Raw genomic sequence first — 22,004 nt, forward strand, 5'->3', positions numbered from 1 at the left:
TTCCTGATTACGTGTCCTATCACTTGGCTACCAACCTGTGCAGGTCACAAGGACACATTCTGGCTGACTATCGGAGACTTTTATTATCTTTGACAACGACGACAACAACAACAACAACGGCCCCTCTGCTGTTATTGCACACGAAGTGGTAGAAATGTGCAGGTCCCTGCACTGGAGTCCACAGTGAACAGAATCAAACGCTCCACGTGTGGGCCGTGACTAAACAGCATGACGGAATGGGTCATTTTCTGGTCTGCTAGCCAGGCCTCCCCTCTGTGGGACGGTGGACAGCAGGCCGGGGGAGCCCCTGGATTGCACGTGCCCGGGGGCGGGGGGCTGGAGGGGAGGGGCGCGGCGTGTGGTCCACACAGCCCTGAGACTCCCCCGGCATTTGTGACCGTCTTTAAGGCGGAGCCTGGTTGCCTGAGGAGCCGCCTTGCAGTTCCGAACAGCGTCCGGACGGTGCTCGGGCTAAGCCCGCATGCCTCTTGGGGTCTCATCCCTTTCTCTCAGCGGTCAGTCCATCCAGAAGAGATCTGGGGGCTGCCAATGAGGCACGGCGTCCTGCCAGTTTCTACAAGGACACGGGGGAAGAACTGACACGCAGCCTCCACACTCGCAGGGCTCACGTACTGGCTGGAAAGACAAGATGCACAGAGGCTGCCCGTCACAGAACTGGCACCTAAGTAACTCAACACAGGTGCTTTGCAGGTGGATCGGACCTCCGGACGCGTGTAGGACATATGGAGACTGAGCCCCCCGTCCGGTCGTGCGGGCTCAGAGCCCGGCTCGTTCACTGGACGAGCTAATAAGTGCTTTCCTTCCTCAGAATGCTGATGTGGTCCTCTAGCTGCACAATTCATCCGGCCCTGCTGTGCACTGCCATGGGCGATTTTCCTGTAGCTCTCCCTCGATGGTGGAGTCATCAAACGCTTTACAGAAGTCATCTACCAAAGTGGGGAAATGGACGCAATCGGAGAAGTATAAGATTTGCCAAAGGTCACCAGGTTCCCTGTTCACCTTGGGCCTTGGGAAGCTGATCGCAGGCCAGAGGGAAATGCAGACACTTGAGGGAGGGTCACTTTTAGTGAGCCCTTCATCTGGGCCTCTAGAGCCCCGCGGCCCCTCTCTGCAGACGAGGGACGGAAACATCACTTTCCCCTTCCCATCCTGCCCCACATTATGCACCACGGCTCAGTCCGCGGCCAGAAAGAACATTCCTCGTTTTAACTGATGCCTTCTTGTGTAAATCTAAAAGGACCAGGAGGCAAGCTAGGTCTCAGTGCCCAGCCTGCGGCCACATGAGAGATTTCTCCTGGCATTCTGGGTTGGGCCTCCTCGGGGAAGGAGCCAGGTCCTGGAGCCGTTTTGGGTGTCCCCTGTAGGGGCCCAATCCCGCCCAGAGGAGAGAATGACAGTAGCTGTTCCCGCGGCCTTCCGGGATGTGGGGACGGCCATACGCACACGCAGGGTGAATGCACAGATGGCCTCACACACAAAGGTGCTGGGGACCTTCTCTCCACCTTGCAGGGGGAGGTCTTGCTGCACTAGTAAAACGAGCTATCGAGACAAGAAAGATGAACTTGTTGACTAACCCTACAGGTGCCTACGTGGCACAATTTTAAACACGACGACCCCGAGATTCATTTGCGTGTGCGTCCGCTTATCCACCTTTGTGACCGCCTGTACCAGGAAGATGCGTGATTTAGTAGGGCGTATGGTGAACATGTGAATGTTAGCGCACACCCTCGAGTCTCTTTGCAAAATCCTGAAAACCCATTTGGTAAAGGGTAGTTTTCCGAATCCCTCACTCATGCCCTCTCTCTGTCTCTCAAAATAAAAAAATAAACAAAACAAACAAAAAGCAGCAGTAATCTTTGGAGCCCCGCATGGGAAGTTAGAGTGTTTTTACCACGTGATCATCCTAGACTCCTTAGTAAACAAACAGGCCCTTGACTCCATGAAATGCATGTTAGAGCCTTATCTGAATTTCCGATCCTTGACTTTCACTAACGCACAAAGCCTTCTCTCAGCTACAGGGCTGCTGATGAGTCTCTCTTGTCCGTCCGCAAAGAGAAGTATTTTCAATGCGTTCTCTTTATGGCTGTAATGACCAAGGGCAAAAAGGTGGAATCTCTCTGTACATTGATTTTTAGCACAGGCTCCACGTCTGTAGGTAATTATGTTTACCATGCAGGTGAAGCAAGAAATTAAATTGGGCTCCTTAATGAAGGAGAATAACCAGCACCAGAAAGTAAAGATCACAGGAGAATCTGAGCAGCTAACCTGTTTGCAAATGCTGTTCTTGCTTTAGGTCTCTGTTGCTGCGATCCCCCCGCCCCCTGACACACACACACACACACACACACACACACACGCGCGCGCGCGCGCGCACTCACACACTCACACATACAGATAGATCTGTTTTGCTTTCCCCTTGGTTTCTCAGGAAAGAAAAATCCCCCAGGATCTTCCTTTTCTGTCTGCCTGACAAACCTAATAGGAAACTTACATTAATCTGTAAGTGAGGGTAATGGTTTTTCTGCTGTTTCATAAAGTGCCGCGTCCAATTCATGGATCCTGAGGAAGGAAGGGCCCCTGGGGAACCAGATTCACCTCCGTGGGGCCAGGTGACCTGCCACGCAGAGGTGCTGGGTGAGGTGCACGGGGGCTACCCGCTCCCACCGGGGAAAGTCTCTCCCCCACCCCCACGCACTCTTCTCTCACACTGAGAACACTGCCCCTCTGAAAAGACGGCCCAGGGAATCGGATTTCCATCCTCGTCCGAGGTGGGAAGGGCAGGCTGGTTTTCCGGGCCGCACCCAGGGAGGGAGACACACGCTGAGCGGATCGGGTCAGGAAGCTGCCGCGTTTCACGCGCTCAGACATCTGGCGACGCTACGTCCCGATGTGCCGTGTGGTCTCGAATCCGTCCTGACCCAGTGTTGCTTCTAGAATGTTCCCGGTGAGCGTCTCCTTCGCTGCAGTTAGCTCCGAGCGCCCTGTTCACTTGGGGGGGGGGGGGTGCCCGCTCTGCGAACTCCAGGAACCTGTCCCTGCTTGGAGGCCAGAGAGCCCCTTGCCCCTGCTCCGGAGTCACCTCCGGAGGACAGGGGACAACGGCTTCTGAGTTCTGCCCTGAAAGCCAGGCCACCCCTTCCTCTCCTAATTCTGAAGAAACTGAAGATCATCTTGGCATCAGTTTTGCTTTGCAACAAGGTTTTATTTGCCCTGTCTTGTAGGCAGGCCACAGAAGGGGGAGGCCCTTGTAGGCAGGCCACAGAAGGGTGCCCCCTGCTAGCCTCCACCTCCTCTTGGAACCACAGGCTGCGGGTGCTGTTCAGAGGAACCACCTCCTCACTCCACCTCTCAGTGGCCATGTCCTTGGCTCTGGTGACAGCCAGGGGGGCCTGGGGGGCCTGGGGGCTGGGGCGGGCGGTCCAGGGAGGTCCGGGACTCTGCCCTACCAGGATGGGTGACAGGAACCGCCCTCTCAGGGACACTTCTCTGCCTGGGGAACATCCCCCAAGGAGGTCATCCCCGCCCCACCCCAGCACTGCCACAGTCAGCCCCATGCATCCTGAGAAAGGCAGTCAGGCCCGTAATGGAAGGAGAGAGGAGCAGGAGCAGGGACTTCTGGGATCTGGCTCCTATTTGCCAACTTCTTCCTCTATGACCTTGAGCTGTTTCCTGCCAGGCACCTCTGCTGCCAGCCATGGACGCGGGAGTTGGGCACACAGGCTCTTGCAGGGCAGAGGGGGTCCCTCTCAGAGGGCCGACCGTGGTCCATCTGAAGGGAGCCATGGGCCCATCTGTCTGACAGGGAGGCGCTGGAGGCCTGGTTATGGCGGCCCCCGCCTCGGCCTTTCCGGCGTCCATGTGAAGCCGCCAGGAAACGGCCAAGTCAGCCCCTGCCGCAACACCTTCTAGAACAGAAGAGGCCTTTCCGAGAATCTTGCTGCACCCCGAGGGCGAGGAGTGTCAGATTTTGCAGTGGGGAAAGCTGGCAACCCGAGAGCCTCTTCTAAGTAACCTTTGCCTCGGCCGCCTGCCAGCTATGTGCCTGGAGACCTGCCTTTGATCACGACTTGTCACCTCCCAGGAGATGTTCCACTTTCCAAGCAGGTGAAAACCGAACCCGATTAAAAATAGTCAACTGGACTCTTTACAGAGTCCCCTCGTAAAGCGAAACAACCTGTGCTCCTCCAAGTGGCAAAAAGGCCCGCCCCCGCCCCTGGGTCCCCAGGCTCCCCGTGGCCTGCCAGGTCCCCAGTGCCGCGCCCCGCGACCCCGCGCAGCCCCGAGCCCCGGGGGCACGGCTTGGCTCTGCTCCAGCAGGCCGCACCCTTGGCCGCCGGCCCCTGGGTTCACCTTGGTGACCGAGGTCCACGGCCCTCCCCCTCCTTCCTGTTCTCGCCAGCGCTTTACGGACCCGACGTTTCTGGAGCTTTCTCAAAAACTGTGGACGCATTCCCAGTGGAAATCATGACATTTTCCGTTTCACATTACGTACTCCACAATGCCTCAGGAAAGGAGAGAGAGAGAGAGAAGGCAAACAAGGCCTGGGAGCCAGCCCCCTCTCTCTCTGTAAACAGCCGGGCCAGGCCTCGTCTGCGCTGCGGTCCTCTGTTTATCCTGGAGTCACCTCCCCGAGCCTGACAGCTAGGGCTCCGGCCTTTTCCCCTCCAGTCAAAGGCCTGATGAATAGGTACACTGCCTTTTCTATCCGCTCCCGTGGCACATCTGGATCAGGGCGTGCCTGTCCGCTTCGTCGTGTGTGTGTGCGTGCGTGTGTGTGTGTGTGTGTGTGTGTTTTAACTTTACTTTCGACTGCCATGGTAACTGCTCCATGTTTGGCAAAGGGAAAGAGGAAAAAAAAAAAGGCTCGGAGAGAAGAAAAGGAGCTCTCAGCGCGGGCCTGGCGGCCAGCCAGGGTAATCATGCCGCAGAGCTGAAATGAGGCCTCTGGCGGGCAGCCAAGTTACAAAGAACAAAGCTGTCAGTTCCCAATGTTGGCGGCAAAGCTTGTTTGGCACCCTTATATGGTTTCCCAGAACTCCCTGCCTTGGCCGGCTTCCATTCCCTTCAGGGCAGCAAACAGGATTAGCACAGCTCCGAGTTGTTTTTCTCTTCTCTCCTCCAACTGTTCCAGTGACATCATCCCTGCTGCATTCATTTGCCAGCAGGGTGGTTTTTTTCTCTCTCTCCACCACCCTCCCTGCCTCCCTCCCTCCCTCCTTCCATCTCTCTCTCTCTCTCTCTCTCTCTCTCACACACACACACACACACACTCCACTTCCTTCCTGTAACGGCCCCCTCTCTCCTCTGACTTTCTTTAAACGCAGTGTTTTAGGTCATTCTTCTTGTCCAGCTTCCCTGTTAAATTAAAAACGCCCTGGTGCTTGTACATTTAGCTGAATCAAGCCAGACGTTGTATTTTATTTTTATAACTGAATTCCTGTGAGATAAAAATCTCATTTTCCTTAGCAGGCTGTAATCAGCACTCACAGGGCTGTGGTTTCCAACTGTCCCATCTCCTGCTTCCTTATGAAGCTCGGCTCAGAAATGAACTTGGCTCCTGTTCAGGTTTAAAGGGCCCGCGGCCGGTCCCACGTTGCTTGTTCTCTCTCTCTCTCTCTCTCTCTCTCTCTGTCACACACACACACACACACACACACACACATACACACACAGGATGTGTGTCCAAAGGCCATTATACATACACACACACACACATACACACACACGCACACATGCACACACATCCTTAGCTACACAAAGGGTGTGAAGCTACCCACCAAGACAAACGAATACACAATCAGTACACAGTATCATTTCTCTCCCTTTGCGGAAAGAAAATAGGTAAATAAACAGAAGCCAAGAGCTGCTTCCAAAAAGGCTGGTTTAAACTAGCAGGCAGGCAGGCGTTATGCAACTAATGGCTGGGTTCATGGAAGAAACTGAGGTTCCCGACTGCACAAATGTTCCCCCGCCCCCGTCCCAGTTTCCCCCCCCCCACCTCACTCTGATTCATGAACTAGTTTTCAGATTCATGAATCACTCGGGAGCCAGCAGGAGAAAAATGAGTAGTATTGATCTCATTTCAATTGAAATTGGCTCATTATGGCCATTCTGGCCGTGGACAGCTTTCCACGACCAGACGCTGGCCGGCATCCGAGGTCCGCAGGCAGGCGCCCCCACCTGCGGGCAGAGGCAGGAGTCCTGGGGTGAGGCCTTCTGCGAGGGTTCCCCTTCTTGTTATCATCAAATGGGCATAATAAGATCTTATTATTAAACGGCGAAGGGACTGTGGCTGGACTCTGCCATCTTCCTCCGGCAGATCTGTTGCCTGCTTCTAGTGTTCTCCATCCTTCTTTGTTTTCGCTTTTAATAGATCTTTTAAGAGGCATCTCAGGGCAAATTCTTTTCTGGATTTCTGGTGACTTCTCACGGACTACCTAAAATGGAAATTCACCTTCTACAAGGTGACTTCAAATTCAAATCTAACTAGGAGGTCCTGGGATTTCTTTCTTTGTTTTAGGGCCAACAGTTGCTCTTAGCTTTTGCTGCCCACCCCGCCCCCACTCTCTTTAGCCAAGAAGGACTGGGCAGATATGGATCTTCTAGATTTGGGGTGATCTGATTTCTATCGGGAACGGTTGCCTACCCGTGGATGACTGTCTCCACGTGGACACGGGGCTCTGGGGTTTTATGAAATGGGTGTTTTCCTTCCCAAATGAAGTAACCAATGTTCTTATCACCAATTGTCCAGGAAGTGGGCACTGAGTGTTGGTCCAGGGGCAGCGCAAAGAGAGACTTTGGGTCCCCCAGCAGGTTTATCAAGGACTGCCCATCTGCTTCCCTGTAATAGCCTTTCTTCTCTCCACTTGAGTTCCAACTCAACCATCTTCCCTCTTGACAGGTGCCCCCCACTGCAACCCAGCCCAACACCTTTGACTATCCGCACAGCCGAGAAACCCTCTCTTTCTCTGTCGAACACTGCTCTTGTGCGAGCAGATCTGGATAGGCTGTCGGCCTTGATTTGCAGTTCACATTGTATTCTGCGTGGTTTCTGCCCCCACCTCCTTCCACCCCTACCCTCCCACCCCAGGCAGATTGAAAACAAGGGACTGGACGTATGCTTTTCAGAAACCCCACAGAAGCTGGCGACCAGCACCAGAAAAGAATTCGAGCCCAATGTGCATAATTTTGTATCCAAGCGTTTAGAGATGAGATTCTTATCCATTTACTTCAGACACACAGTCATGCCATTAAACGCATTTAACTTGGCTGGGATTTGATGATGTGACCTTACTCCCTTTTCATCCCTGCAAGGGCCCAGAGAAGCTGAGAGTGGTCCAAGAAGGGGAAAGAAGATGGGGCTGTGTGAATTTCAAGAAGCAATTGGTTCGGAGGCAGAAAGAGCTGCTTGGCGTTCCCGTGAATACCGAGTGAAGGTGCCTTTCGGTTCCGAGCCGCCCCAGCCTTTGGGGGGCTGAGCCTTCAGCCAACCAGAGTCCCGGGCCTGCGGGGCCCCAAGGGTTAAAATCACTCCCACAAATTTGCTGGCTGGCCTCAGAGCAAATGGGGATAGTGGGTTGGTTCATGTTTTGCATTAACTCGTTTGCTTTTTTTTTCCTATTTCTAATAACATTCCAAGGACTGGACTTATCGTGCAGAGATCTGGACTTTTATGAATTGTTAATGGTTAACTAAACAGAGACCCTCAGGACGCCCACCCTGCTGTCTTTGGGGTCGGGGAGGGGAGGGACGTCGGAAGAATGTGGTTTCTCCATCCGCGATCCCCTGGCTAGTGACCCGAGGCCCCTTTCAGAGAATTTGCTAAATAATCTCAAACATATTGAGGATCTTACTCATGTTTGAAAAAAAAGAAAAGGGAGGGGAAAAAAAACACAAAACAACTACCTTCTTCCTTCATTCATGGAGAGTGTGGTTTCCTTCTATTTTGTTGCCAGATGCACTGACGGTTGCAGATTTAACCCCGAGTTTTCTTTCGGGAGAGGGCAGCTGTCTCAGATGGCCACACCTAGCTCTGGGGGACCCGAGTGTCCTGGTGCGACAGAGAAACCACACATTCAGAAGTCAACCGCATGAATCATGGGCTGATAGAACAGTTGCAGAGAGAGAGAGAGAGAGAGAGAGAGAGAGAGAGAGACAGGACGTGAGGTGGCCATCCCCCCTCACAACCGTGCACTCCCCCCCCCCCCCCCGCCCCCCACCTCCAGCAGTCCACCCTGCTTGGTCCAGTCCTGGTTTAGATTATGACAGGGAGTTCCCTGCAAAAGGCCGTTTGCAGCCTATTTAGATGTCACTAGGGAAACTTCTTCCCGGGGTTCCAACCGCATATCTCTTTGTTCCATTTCATCAGCTGTGCCTTCCTTCCGGTTCTGCCTGGAACATCATTACCCTGCCTTCCTTGTGCACGTGGGCAGCCCTTCAAAACAAAAGAAAGCCCAGGTACAGTGCGGCCGTTGAGGGAAGGGCTCAGCACCGGCCAGGCTCACCTTTGGGCAGAACCCAATGTGACTCCAGCGACACAAGGTGTTAAGGAGATGCCCTCGTCCCCTCCTGCGTCCCGGGCAGCCCCCTGCGATTCCTCCCTGGGTCAGCTCTCAGGACTCGCCCCAGCAATGGTAGGGGGCAGCTCATCACCCTGACTGGGATCTCAGCTTCAGCTCTACCCGAGCCTGGAGCCCTCCCCTCTGGGCTTCTGTGTGCTCTACCTGTTTTAAGCTTCACTGTTGCCTCTCTCCCTCACCCCCCACCCCAATTTCCTCAATTCCTGCACCGTGAGTCTCTTACGCCTTCTCGTTTTGGAAATCTTGGTCTGCGGATGTGCCAGCTCAGGACTTTGCCAGGACAATTCTCACTCGATTGTTTCTTCCGCGGCCATGGCCAGCAGATGTCCGGTCACTCTGGTGTTTGTAACACTTCTCCATGTCGTGCCACGTGAATTTCATTTACCTGCTGTTTCTTCTTCTGGGTCACGAGTAAAAATGACAAAGAAGGGTCCCTTTCCTTGTCGCTCGGTCCCCACGGCCTGCTGGGCCTCGCGGAAGCCGCCCACGCGCCCCCTGAGCCCACCCAGCGGCCCCCGGCGAGAAATGGGTGGGCTTCCGGCACCAGGCCGGGGTTTAATATCCTTGAGATCCATTTAGTGTCTGCACACCTGGTTGCTATGGAGACGGTTGTCATAAAAACACACCGATCTGTGGAGAGATATAAAACCATCCCCGTGGCACGCAGTTGGACACGTTAGCTCAGAGAAATGGCTTGCAGCCTGTCGCTTCCCTTTGTTGACACAGTGCCTCTGCCTTTCAAGCCCGACCTGGACGACCTTCTTAGAACCAGGCCAGGGCAAATCCATTCTCAGTTAATATTTCGTAAGGGACAATCAAGGGCTTCGCCGAACGCCAGATGCCCCAGCCTTCCTGTCCCGAGCTGAGTCAGCCCAGAAGAGGACATTCTTCTTTGGCACGCTTTGTTCTCTGCTGACTGTCATTGATCCGTCAGCACGACTGACCAGGCAGAATAAAAACACTGACCGTGCGGACGCTTCGGATCAGGCGGCTGGGGGTGTGGAGGGGCGGCCTGGGACGCCCAGTCCTGCCCGGAGGGGCCGAAGCTGGAGGGGCCCCCGGAGACCAATCCAGGATGTCGTGCGGGCCCGTGACTGTCGTCTGCCAGCCTGGCACTGGGTGGTTCAGCAAGAGCCCTTATAAGGTGCTCAGGGGCTCCCCACTAACCACCGTCGCCCCTTCACTGTCTAAATCCTCAAAGCCTGAATTTGGTTACCGCTGGCTGAGGTTACTGTCTCCCTCGGTCTGGTCTAAGTGCAGAAACCAGTGAAACACCTCGCTCCCCTCTCTCACCTGGGGAGCTCTGGCGGTGCGAAGGGGCAGGCACAGATGTATTCTGCGGTCCACAAAGTGTACGGAGAGTCCTTCTGAAATGTGTTTGGGGAAGGGGGTGAGCGAATGATGCGCTCTTTGTATTTTTAGCTCTGCCATTGGCTGAGTGTTCCCTGGAGCAGGAAAATGGCTGGAGAGAACGAGTTAAGGCGGGGGTCACGTTGTGAATGCAGGCAAGGTTGGCTTCCCTAATGGCTCCCAGGGCTCGAGGCTGCAGCCAAAACGTGAGGTCCCCTGCCCCCCCCATAGGCGTGCGTGCATGACACCCGAGACCCAGGTCGCCTTCTGTGCTCTTCCTCTGTTTGGAAGATGTCTGACTTCTAGAAGACAGGTCATGCTGTCGTCTTTGACTTGACCTTTCCTCCTCAGCAATTCCTTTCGTTTCCCAGTGCCTCATTTCCCTTCTTTTTTTTTTTTTTTTTTAAATTTTTTTTTTTTCAACGTTTATTTATTTTTGGGACAGAGAGAGACAGAGCATGAACGGGGGAGGGGCAGAGAGAGAGGGAGACACAGAATCGGAAACAGGCTCCAGGCTCCGAGCCATCAGCCCAGAGCCCGACGCGGGGCTCGAACTCACGGACCGCGAGATCGTGACCTGGCTGAAGTCAGACGCTTAACCCACTGCGCCACCCAGGCGCCCATCCCTTCTTTTTTATTGGGAGATGTGTTTCTGTTTCTATTGAAAACCAAAAAGCAGTTGAAAAATAAAAGGTGGGGGGGGGGTGGAGCGCCGGGGTGGCTCAGTCGGTTGAGCGTCCGACTCGATCTCGGGTCAGGTCACGATCCCAGGGTCATGGGATCGAGCCCCGTGTAGAGCTCTGCAGTGGGCATGCAGCCTGCTTGGGATTCTCTCTCTTTCTCTCTTTCTCCCTCTGCCCCTCCCTGCTTGCTTGCTCTCTCTCTCTCTCTCTCTCTAAAATAAAAAAAAAGAAAAACAAAAAGAAGAAAGAAAACCAAAAAGCATTTTAAATGTCTTCTGCTTTAGTCGATCCTATCACATCGCTACTGAGAGAGGAGGGAGAGATGAGACCCAGGCTATCAGGTCTGATTCTGAGAACAAATAGTGCACTTATCGTGCATAATATTAACATGAAATGTGATATAATATTAAGACACCTGTTCTTAGTGTCCCTGCTGACTGGATGGTATTCCAAAATCCCTGCCTCTCTGCTCTCGTAAATGCTTTAGCAACTGCCATTAAACACCCCGGGATGCGTGTTATTTCAGCCTCTCGTTTACACATCTTCGATTTCTCCAAATGCCCTCTTAACACCTCTTATCGATAGTTCATGGACAACATCATCGTTAGTTCCCAATTGCCCTTCCCCCTCATCTTCGTTTTTCTTGGTTAAGATAATTTTTTAGGGGTGCCTGGCTGGCTCAGTCAGTGGAGCACACGATTCTACATCTCGGGGTATTGAGTTCGAGCCCCAAGTTGTGGGTAGAGAGTTCTTAAATACAAAATTAAAACAAAAAAGTAATTTTTAAAAAAGCAGTCTAAAAGCTCAGCCAATATGGAGTCAATTACCTTTCAACTTCCTCTTCATTCATGAAACGGGCCTACTTTTTCTGTTTCTGCACGCCTTCCCCGAAACAAAAAAAAAAAAAAAAAAAAAAAAAAAAAAAAAAAAAAAAGAAGAAAGAAGAAAAAAAAGGGAAAAAAGAAAACATGTTTAAAAAAACATACCACATTCCCCTCAGTTCCTTTGGCTGGCATTAAATTATCCTGCTTTTCTTTTTTTTTTTTTTCCTGCCCTCATGTTTTTCCTGAAAACTTTAACTTAGACCTGATGTTCTCATTGTCCTCCCGCCGTGTCTCCATTTCTCAAACAAGTTGAGGAGGGAGTTGCTCTCTGGATGTTTTCTGCCCTGGCCCAGCTGAGAGGCCCGTGGAGCTCGCCTCTCTTGGTATCTTTTGTCTTGTTTTCACGGGACCCGTAGTCTTGGCCTCGCAGTTATGGCGTCGTGTTATCTTTCTCCCAAGGCAACAGCTCACATCCTGGCAAACCAGACAATGGCGGTGTGTGTCTTTACTTAGTTTTTATACCTTTTGTTTCAAAATGCAGGATTTCCTTATGGTTTGTTTGGGCTTTTCAAAAAGCTTATTTACTGACCCAGGGAGGTGCCAGACTCACACCCTGAAGAATACAGGCCAAGTTTATATGTGCCTGAAAATACACCATCATGTCCAGGCCTATTTGATGTTTGGGGCCAATTTAGAGGCTGATTTGATTGCTGTGTCGTTTGCCAAAAAAGTGGCTGCTCAAACAGGCCAAAACCTCAGCTCGCGGAGCCTCTCGTATAGCCAGAGCAGGGCTAGAAATTCAGACGAGGATAATGTCTGAAATGGAAAGAATGAGGATTACATTTTTAAATTAGGGTCTTGTGTCCGCATTGGTAGTCAACTCGAATCATTTATTTGTTTAAATTAAGCCCCTTGCCTTAATTAAAAGTTGCTCTCTGATATTTAAAAATTAATCCAACCGTGTTTAAGCCCCACATTCCTAGATTTTGTACCAAGATCTTCATACAATATTTTCTTTTTTTTTTTTCAATGCTTTTTTATTTTTGAGCGAGAACACCAGGGGGGCAAGGGGAGAGAGAGAGGAAGACAGAGAATCCCATGTAGGTTCTCCGCTGTCAGGGCAGAGCCGGACATGGGGCATGAACCGTGAAATCGTGACCCGAGCCCCAATCAAGAGTCTGACGCTTAACCGACTGTGTTGAAATCCCTACAGTATTTTCAACACAATGTTTTAAAAAACGAACCCTTACGTCAAGACACGAGGTCTTTTCAAGAGAGAGAATATGTGATCTTCGTGATAGAACCACAAACAATACGCTAACGTGTGAGTTTATGGCAGGTTTACTCAATTATCTCTAACCATTGTGGACCAATGTGTTTGTTTTATTTTCCTTGATGTCAGTGTGATATCAAACGCCCAAGGAGTGCTGGGGAGAGTCACAAGAATATAGACTCGTCGAGAATGCACGCACAAATGTGCATGGATGGACACAAAAGGCAGGCTGGTGCCACTGCCCTCATTGAAGAACCACAGGGACGTGGCCGAGCGAGGTGAAATGTTCGCACTGTGTCTGCCGTGCAGAGCCGGCCCTCTGTCCAAGAGCAGTTCCAGAGCTCAGATCCGGGTGATTCGACAGGATGCGATGGGGCCTGGATCCAAGTAGCTTTTCCAAGGAGTCTGACTCTGTGCTCTAGGTGCTTAATGCGTGCTTACTCCTTTACGGCAAGACGGTGTCTCCAGAGGTTTCTACGTCCTCTGCCTGAAGGGATCATCTCTGCCATCACGTCAGCCTTTACAGCCCAGTGTCCAAGGTTGGAATCCAATGCCACCTTCCCTTGGAGACCTACCTCAGTCCCCACTTAAAATGGATTTCACCTTTTTTCTGGGTGCCCAAAATACAGTACCCCTCTATCGAAGCCTTATCCCTCCTTCTCTGTTACAGCTGTCTGTTGGGCAAACCAAATGGTGAGCTCCTTGAGGGGAAAGAGTATGTCTTTTCCCTCCAGATCATGACTCTGCTCTGTCCAGAGTTTATTATTTTGCATTTTGATGCCTCTGTCCAGGTGTCTCTCTGGACCCATAGATTGAAAGCTCTCTGGGCACATGGACTTCGTTTTGTGTTTGTATCCGCAGTGCTGAACAGATCATCTGTCACACTGAAGGTGCTCTGACGCCTGTTGCATGACTGGAGTTGTACAACCTATAGACAGAAGACCTAAGTGTCCGTACAGCTTTCTCAACACTCCCTAGTGCAGACGATTCCCAACCTATGAGGGTTCAGCTTGTGATTTCTTGGCTTTCCAATGGTGTGGAATTGATACGTATTCAGTAGAAACCATACTTTGAATTTGGATCTTTTCCTGGCCTAGCGGTACAGTCCTCTCTCCTGAGCCGGGCAGTGGCCTCGGCTCCCAGGCCACTGTGCGATCACGAGGGTCAACAATGGATCCGGTCCCGTCATTTGGCGCTCGCACGGCCCTTCTGTTTTTCACTTTTCGGCACAGTAGTCAATGAATTGCATAGATATTGAACGCTTCATTATCGAATAGGCTTTGTGTTAGATGCTCTCACCAAACTGTAGGCTCATGGGAGTGTCCTGAGCACCTTTAAGGTCGTCTGGCCTGAGCTGTGATGTTTGGTTGGTTAGACGTGTTCAATGCGTTTTCCACTTAGGATATTTCCACCTTACGATGGGTGTGTCAGGAAGTAACCTCATTGTAAGTCAAGGAAGATCTGGATACACAACTTTCTTGTGGTTTGCACTTAGTCCCTTCCTATTCTTTTTTAGTCCGATGAAAACTGGCTCCTTCCCTTACCTGTAACTGTTTCATTGTAACTGTTCTTGCTTGTTCTGCGAACTTCCTAAGCGCCTGTATTCCAAAGGGCATTTTTCAGGATGTACCTTATTCAGTCCTCCCCAAACATCTGGCACCGGCGATGGTTCCCTTGCACTGGAATTCTCTCCGCGACCTTGGTGTCCACGGTGCGACACTCTTCTGTTTTCCTTCCTTTCACAGAACCTTGCGTGTCCAGCTAATATTGGTGCCCCCGGCCTCCTGGGCCCCTTCCTCTCCCTCAGCAGCCCTACCCTAACCATGGCTCCCATATCCCTCTACGTTGGAACGAGCCCCAGATTTTCATCTCTAGCAAAAACCAGTTCACCAAGCTCTGGATCGTCATTCCCCCAGACATACCAGACATCTCCAAGGGGATGCACTGTAGTCCCTTTAAGTCAGTAGTGCCATCATCTTCCCACCAAAATTGGTACCCGCTCACCACTCCTCATCATCCTCATTATATTCCGGGAGCATCTGTGGCTGTTTTGCTCATTGCTTTACCTCCCGTTCACCTCCACATCACCACTGGTCGTAGCTTTCTGAAATATTTGCTCTGTAAACTGCCATCCTGTCAGTCTCATCCAAGACCCCCACGCACACAGTCTGAACCGGGCACAGACACATAAGACCTCTGACCTCGGGCTCCGGGCTCCAGCCTTACCAAACTGCTTGTGCTTCCGGAAGACCTTCGAACCTGCCGCCCCTGCTGACCACCTGGTAGTTCTCCTGATCTTCTGAGACTCACCTCAGCTGCCTCATTCCGTGAAGGCTTTCCTGCCCCTCACCTGCAGACCTGACAATGCCTTCCTTTCTGCTTCCCATTCTGTTTGGACATCACTCCCATGTCATGGTCCTTACGTTGTTTGGCACCCCCCTGGGTTTCCCGTCTTTCTTGTCAACTGGGCTGCGAACCCCTCAATGGCACAGTCACCTGCAGATCCCATTTTAGGAGGTCACCTACTGTCACTCGTCTTTCCTTAACAATCAGGTGCATTTTGAGGCAAGGGGACAAAGGAAAGATGGGAGTGTAGAGCCCTGCTATTCTGTCCCCCGCCCAACCCGATACACTGTGCTGTTACCTTGGACAATCCAATGGCCGATCCATTGGAGTAAGAAATGTAATTCAGCTGAATTCATCACGGGGCCCCTCGCTGTTGACTTTAGGGTTGCCGTGAAAAGAGAGATGTAGTTTTCTACGCCGATCTGTTTTTTAAGTCTTTGCAGTTATTAGGCTAGAAGCTCTTTCAGCCTTCCTTCATGCTGAGTTAGAGGCAAAAGACGAGAAACCCAGAGAATCAGCACCTCCTAAGGCCTTCACCATATTTATTCACACCCACAGAGCCCTAAGTCCAAACCTTTAAAGGCCCAGCCATAAACTCACACAAACGCACCCTTTCTCCTCTGTGCTCTTGTTACGTCGCCACTTAGGCAGCTATCGCTGTGAATTTGCCCATGTTCCTTGTCTGAGGGTTTCCAACATTCCATCCGTATTTCCTTTTTTATTCTTATTGCCAGGTGGGAGCAAGTGCAGCTATCTCCATTCCTCACAAAATCACCAGCCTGAAGCAGGACAAAGACCGCACTCCAGGAGAAGCAGATGGAAATCTAACAGGTCCCAAGTCAGCCATAAAACCCGAGTTTGGTGTCATGAGGTAGGATGGTACCAGGAGATGATGCTAAGTACGGACCCGATACAACAAAGAGGTACGCAGTGTGTGCTCGGCATCTCCCATACCTTGGCAGTGACCCCACGTGGCTTGACTTTCCAGGAATGCCGCTGCTGTGCCAGTTACTGGTGAGCATTCAGGCCAGGCGCAGGGTTGAATGCAGCTCTGGGAAACATGGCCCTGCCGTCCAGCACGCCCACGGCCTCACGCTCAGGCATGGCCTGCCCTTGTTTGGTAAGATAAAAGAAATGTATAACACGTTCTCCCTGACTTTCAGGGATGCCCAGGGCATTTTTCTAATAACAGCAGCAACTTCTATTACGCTTTTATTCTTGATTAATCATTTCTCGATGTAGCCTTGTGGGCTTAAGGGCCAGTGAGGGAGAAATTGGGCTGGGGGGGGGGGGGCAGGGGTGAGGGAGATTACTCCAGACAAGAGGCATTGCTGTAAACCTTGCAGCAAAATTATCTTTGCGAACTGAAAGGCGCCTGAGTTTTATCCAAGTGAAAAGCTGGCCAGTGACTATGATTTCAAATGATCGCTGTCTATACGTCCAATGCACGGACACAAGGGTCTTTGGTTTTTGTTTGTTTGTTTGTGTGTTGCAATAACCTAGGGAACATATGCAAATTGAAGCGATTCTGTGTAGTCTGAAGTGCAAGCTCACTGAATAATTGGTCTAGAAGTACACAATGTGGTTGTAAGACCGTTATTTACCAGTAAACAGTACACAACATTGAGACAGACTTCAGGGGTGCAGGAAATATGTAGGTTAAATAATAAAAGAGCAAAAACCCTAGAAACAGCTAACGCTTGCTAGAAATCAAGGATTTTTTTTTTTTTTTTTTGAGATAGGGAGAAGATATTAGGAAAAGTGGATTAACACTTTCCTTGTGGTTGTACACGGATAGCGTAAGGTCTACACTACAGAGCAGAGTTTCTCAGTGTGGACTTGGGAAACTTTCTGTTCTTTGCTTCTTTTAAGATGTCGCGCTGCCCTGTCCCTGGCTGTGGAGTCTGACATACGTCCCTGATCTGCTCAAAAGGCTCGATATCTAATTTCCACGTCTGCGCCTTGCAGAAGCCAGTGGAAATTAAGCAGTGATGGATTATCCCACCCAAATCACATCTCACCTAGGGAAGATGTATTGAGAACACACGCTTTTCTTCTTTTAACACCTTTTCTTCAGAGGACCTGACTCCCTCCCTGTAAGGGGGGGGGGGGATCACAATGGAGACATGCCCCGTAGTCAAACTGTAGCTGTGGCGGGTGCTGGGGTGGGGAGAGAAGCAGGACAGCTACAGTGGTAGGGTTTACTGGGTTACCCCTCAGGAGTCATCCTCTGCCTGCACACACTTCACTGAGGGGATTCTGGAAGTGAGGTTCTTGGGTCACTCTACTATGAGATGCAACAACTGTCTGCAGCACACCTTGGAAGGTTCTAGAAGTACCTGCTGAGATGGCAAATGTGGGGGTCCACCTCATTGGACCTCCTCTCAATAGACCAACATGAACTCATTCCCCACTGACAACCACCAATCCCTACCCCCTTGGAACGGAGAAGCCTCTCTACTTCCAAACCCCTTGGTGCCATTGTCCTTGCTTCAGTCCCTACTAACCTAGACACAGGCAAAAGACAGGCCCCAGAGTGACGCTGCAAGATGGCGATCCATCGCGAGGCACCGATGAAAATCCGTGTTGTCCTGATGACCTAGTTCATGCCTTCGATATGCCCTTGCAAGTGGTAGGAGCTTTCTGAAGGACCACATTTTGGCCTTCATTTTTGTACCTCTGTATAAGCTGTTCTCCTTTCTGACAACCTAGTGGAGTCACTTAGCTTTTAAAGAATACTTATGGCTGGGCCACCCACCCCCCCCCCCACCCTCCTACCCCAACCGATAAAATCAGATTCTCTGTTGGGAGCAAGGCGGGGGGGAAGCTGGCAACGGTGAGCTCCCCAGATGAGTTTAACGTGCAGCTCGGGGATGAGAACTGCCAGGTCAATGGCTCTGGGAGAAGAGATAGGAACGTGCCAACGTTTAGGCAAGTTTTCACTACTTTAAGGAGCCCTACTCTGTGCAGGTTGTATGCCTGGGTTCTGGAAATACATCAATACATAGAGCACAGGTGGCCTTGTGCTTTAAAGAGGGATTCAGACAGATAAAGGGTCGTGTCTGTGTTAGCTGGTTGTGCTACGAGGCGTGCTCAGGGGGCACAGTCCAGGGACCCCGCTCTCTAGGGGAGCTGTGAAAGTTTCCTGCAAGGGTTGAAGCCTGAGTGGCTTATAGTATGAGTGGGACCTTGGCAAATGGAGAGGGGGACGCAGGATATTTCAGCAGGAGAGAAGGACAGTGCGCAGGGGTGAAGCAGCATGATTTGTTAGGAGACTAGAATGTCGTCTCCAGGACAGCAGGGTGTTCGGGTCTTCTCTGCTCGTTCTTGAGCGCCATCAGGAGCATAACAAATATTAGTGGAATGAATGAATGAAAGAATGAACGAATGAAATGAACAAATGAGTGAACGAACGAATGAATGAACGAATGAACACAGGAGCATTGCCTTCTCAAGGGCACAGGGGATGCCAGGAGAGAAGGCTGGGGAGCAAACAGGATCCCCGATGTGGATGGAATTCTGGGGCATGTGAATCACCCATAAGCCAGTTGTTCTCAGCTGGACGGAGAATAAGGATCCAGGGGCACCTGGGTGGCTCAGGTGGTTAAGAGTCGGACTTTAGGTTTCGGCTCAGGTCATGATCTCACGGTTCTTGAGTTCGAGCCTGCACTGAGCCTGCTTGGGTCTCTCTCTCTCTCTCTCTCCCTCTCTCTCTCTGCCCCTCCCCACCCTCTCTTGCTCTTAAAAAAATAAAAATAAAAAAGAGTAAGAATCCATACTCTACGAGAAAAAAATTCTCTCAGACCCTCACACAGTGGCAATAGGTACATTGAGAAAATGCATCTAGACTAAAAAGTTCCTACAAATTTCATGATTTTTAAAATGAATTTTGATTTTGATCACAACAGTTAAGTGCAAGTAATATATTTCTCCCCAACATTGACGTTTAAGAAATTTTGCCTTTATTTTTTGAAAACAAATCATGACTGAGCTCCTTCTAATAAAGGTAGATTAGAAAGTCTATCTCAGTCAATCATTTGGCATAAAATTTAGGAAGAACTCCAGGTCTACTGTGGCCCGGCTGGTGCAGGTACCCCCATCCGGGGAGTGAGATCAGCAGAGATGTGCCTCATGGTCATTGTCTCCCTTCTTTGCAAACCTTGCCACAGAACCCCAAGACCAGGGTTTTGGGGACCCAGCATCCCCCAAATCCCCATAGCTATCACCCATCCATCCTAGGTCCTGAATGTTCTAAGACTGGGGTCTCTGTTACCCTTTTTTAAGTAAACTCAACACCCAATGTGAGCCAACCTGGCACCACCCTCTTGCCTTTTGAGTTGCAAATCTCCAGCCCTTTTCTCAGTCTGTTTGCTCCCTCTCTGTCCCATGTCCCCTCCCCACAACCCCATCAAAAACCAACAAACAGCACAGACCAGTTTCTCTGCATTTTTCTTTCTCATGGAACACTCAATGGCTCATTCCGGAAGCTTGGGCAGTTCAGAGTCTAGGAATTTGTCTGCCTTTTCTGGGGCTGGAAGGATTCGGTCTTTCAGTGCCCGGAAGTGGATACCGGGCCTTTCATGAAAATATTTGCTAACATTCACCCAGCATGCTGTCCACATTCTGAAGGCATTTCATCCTTACCTCCACCCAGTGGAGGCACTGTGATGTCCCCAGTCTTCCGGAGAGGGGTAGAGAGGTTAAGGGAAACTGTGGCAAAATCAGTAGAATTTGCTGGAAAACTGGATTAAGGGATGAAGGAAAATGAAGATAATCCAGGGTGACTCCCAGATGCTGCTTCAGTCAAAGGAGAGGCCATTAATGAGCTGGGGATCCAGGGGAAGACTCTTGATTAAACCAGACCCAGCCAAAGGAGCCCTGGTGTCGCAGCGTGTCATCCCCACCCCGCTGCCTTGCCCCTGTGGCCCTGGGAGGCTCTGGCAGGAACTGCTAGTGTGTTCACACGAGGCCTTCCCTGCAGCCCCCTGGTCCGGTGCTCTCTGGTAGGACCCTCCCCGGGCTCCTCAGACCCCCTCTTGTGGAGGGACCCCAGTGGCTGGAGCCTTGCTATGTTCTTGGTCAGACAATGGAGGCTGTTCCTCTTGCCAGCCCTGCAGGCCACACTTGTCCCAGGAGCACCGGCCTCGTAGGAAAGCCTCGGCTTCCTCCTGCCCTCTCACCCCTGGGCACAGGCCTGCTCTGGAGTAGGCCCCACCGGCCCCTCGCTTCCCCAGGCCCCGGGAAGGCCTCTTGGGGCAGACTTTTATCAAAGCACGAATCATCTGGTGCGAATAGGTGACTGGGAGGAGCGGTGGGGAGACAGGCCGAGGCCCTGGGGAGGCAGGGGCGGACCCCACAGCTGGGGGGAGGGAGGCCAGGGGTGGGTGGTGGTAACATCGACAACAAACACTCGCTGCCACTCCCACTGGGTTGATCTTTCGGAGGAGAGGCAGAGGCCCCAGGCGGGAGGAGGCTTTGATGGAAGGAAGCTGGAGGAAGGAGCCCAGGCACCCCTTAACCCCTGCTTGGACGGGAGGCCTCCCAGCAGCGGTGCAGGGAGCCCGGGACACTTCCCAGCTCGCGCGCAAAAGGCGCTGGCTTCAACCTCTCTCATTTAGTCTCTGCTGCTGCCCGGGTGCCCTGGGCCTAGTGACACTGGCCGCAGCCACGTCGGTCCCCGCGGTGAGCTCAGAGGCCACGCAGGAACAGCTGGACGCGAGGTGACGCCCCCGGGACCCGGCCCTGCTCCTCAGCTCGGTGGGGGGCCCAGCGCCCCCCCCCCCCAGGCCTCCGCCTACAGTGCCCCCCTCTTCCCGCTAACCCTGTGCCCTTGCCATCTTCTTGGCTTGCCTCTCAGCAACCTTCTGGGCATCCGTGAGACCAAGAGGGGCCATTCTCTGGGGGGGGGGTGGGGAGGGGAGGCGCTGACCGCCCATCCCCCCACCCCCCAACTTGGCTGCTGCTTCTCTGTTCCCTGCCGTTTACTCCGCACACAGGATCCGAGCGATCATCTGGAGCCCATTTCAGGGTCTGCCACTACTTCCCTCCCCAGCGAGTTTAGACTGAAGGCCACACACCTTGGGGCCCCCAGCCTGCGCCAGCTGGCGCACCGCTGACTCACCCTCCTCTTCCTTCCAGCACCATCGGCCCGCTGGCGTTCCCGGAACGGCTTCAGGTCTGCCCTCTTGCCTCAGGTCCTTTGCACCAGCCATCCCCTCCCTTTCCCCGGAATCCTCACCATCCTCACCATCCGTATTCCAGGTTTCGGCTTAAATGTCACCTCCTCAGAAAGGCCTTCCGTGTCTGTCTGTCTGTCTAAAAGAGGTTCCCAGAGTTGTGCCATCATAGCACTCGGCATGAGTAGTCATGGCTCTCTCTCCTGCTTCATCTACCTAAGCTCTGCCCACCTCCTTGCTGGGTTGTGAGGACAACCTGGTGAGGACAGGACAGCACAGACAGATTCACTCTGGGTCTTTGTGACTTCCATATATATGTTTTTTGGCGTGGGCCCAAATCCAAATATTTTCCGAATTGAAGGAAACTGGGCTTCCTGGTGGAATTAGCTGCAAGGAGGAAGCCTTTAATACTTGAGTACTTCTGAGGGAGCCTCTGGAGTAAGCCCAAAACAAGCCCTAGGCCAAGACTCAAGGGCACCTCCTTGATGTTGCGAGTGACGTAAGGCCTGACCAGGGCCAGGCTGGAGAGAACAGACTGGGCCCAAGGGACGGCTCCTGCCTCTGTATTTCCTTCTGTCTCTGATTCTCCTCCTTCCTGGCAGCCTGGGCCACCTCGCGAGGCTGGCACAGGGCTTCCGGCCTTCTCCAGACCTGCGGCCTGGGCGCTGGTAAGGGCCTCCTGACCTCGTGGATTTCACTGCCCCTTCCTGCACTGTTTGTGGTGAATCTTTACCAGCAAAGGCAGGGTTGCT

At 52.1% G+C, this 22,004-nt stretch overlaps 1 long non-coding RNA gene across 1 annotated transcript; it reads left to right on the top strand.

Moving 5' to 3' along the window:
• The first annotated feature begins 8,347 nt into the window (after positions 1-8,347).
• Positions 8,348-16,284, top strand: LOC147575793 (uncharacterized). The gene is made up of 2 exons (XR_015241965.1): positions 8,348-8,478; positions 15,811-16,284. It is a non-coding gene; the product is annotated as an uncharacterized LOC147575793 (long non-coding RNA).
• The last annotated feature ends 5,720 nt before the right edge of the window (positions 16,285-22,004 follow it).

Source organism: Puma concolor, chromosome D2 (genome assembly GCF_028749965.1).
Source record: "Puma concolor isolate L17-30 chromosome D2, mPumCon1.1.hap2, whole genome shotgun sequence".
Taxonomy (NCBI): domain Eukaryota; kingdom Metazoa; phylum Chordata; class Mammalia; order Carnivora; family Felidae; genus Puma; species Puma concolor.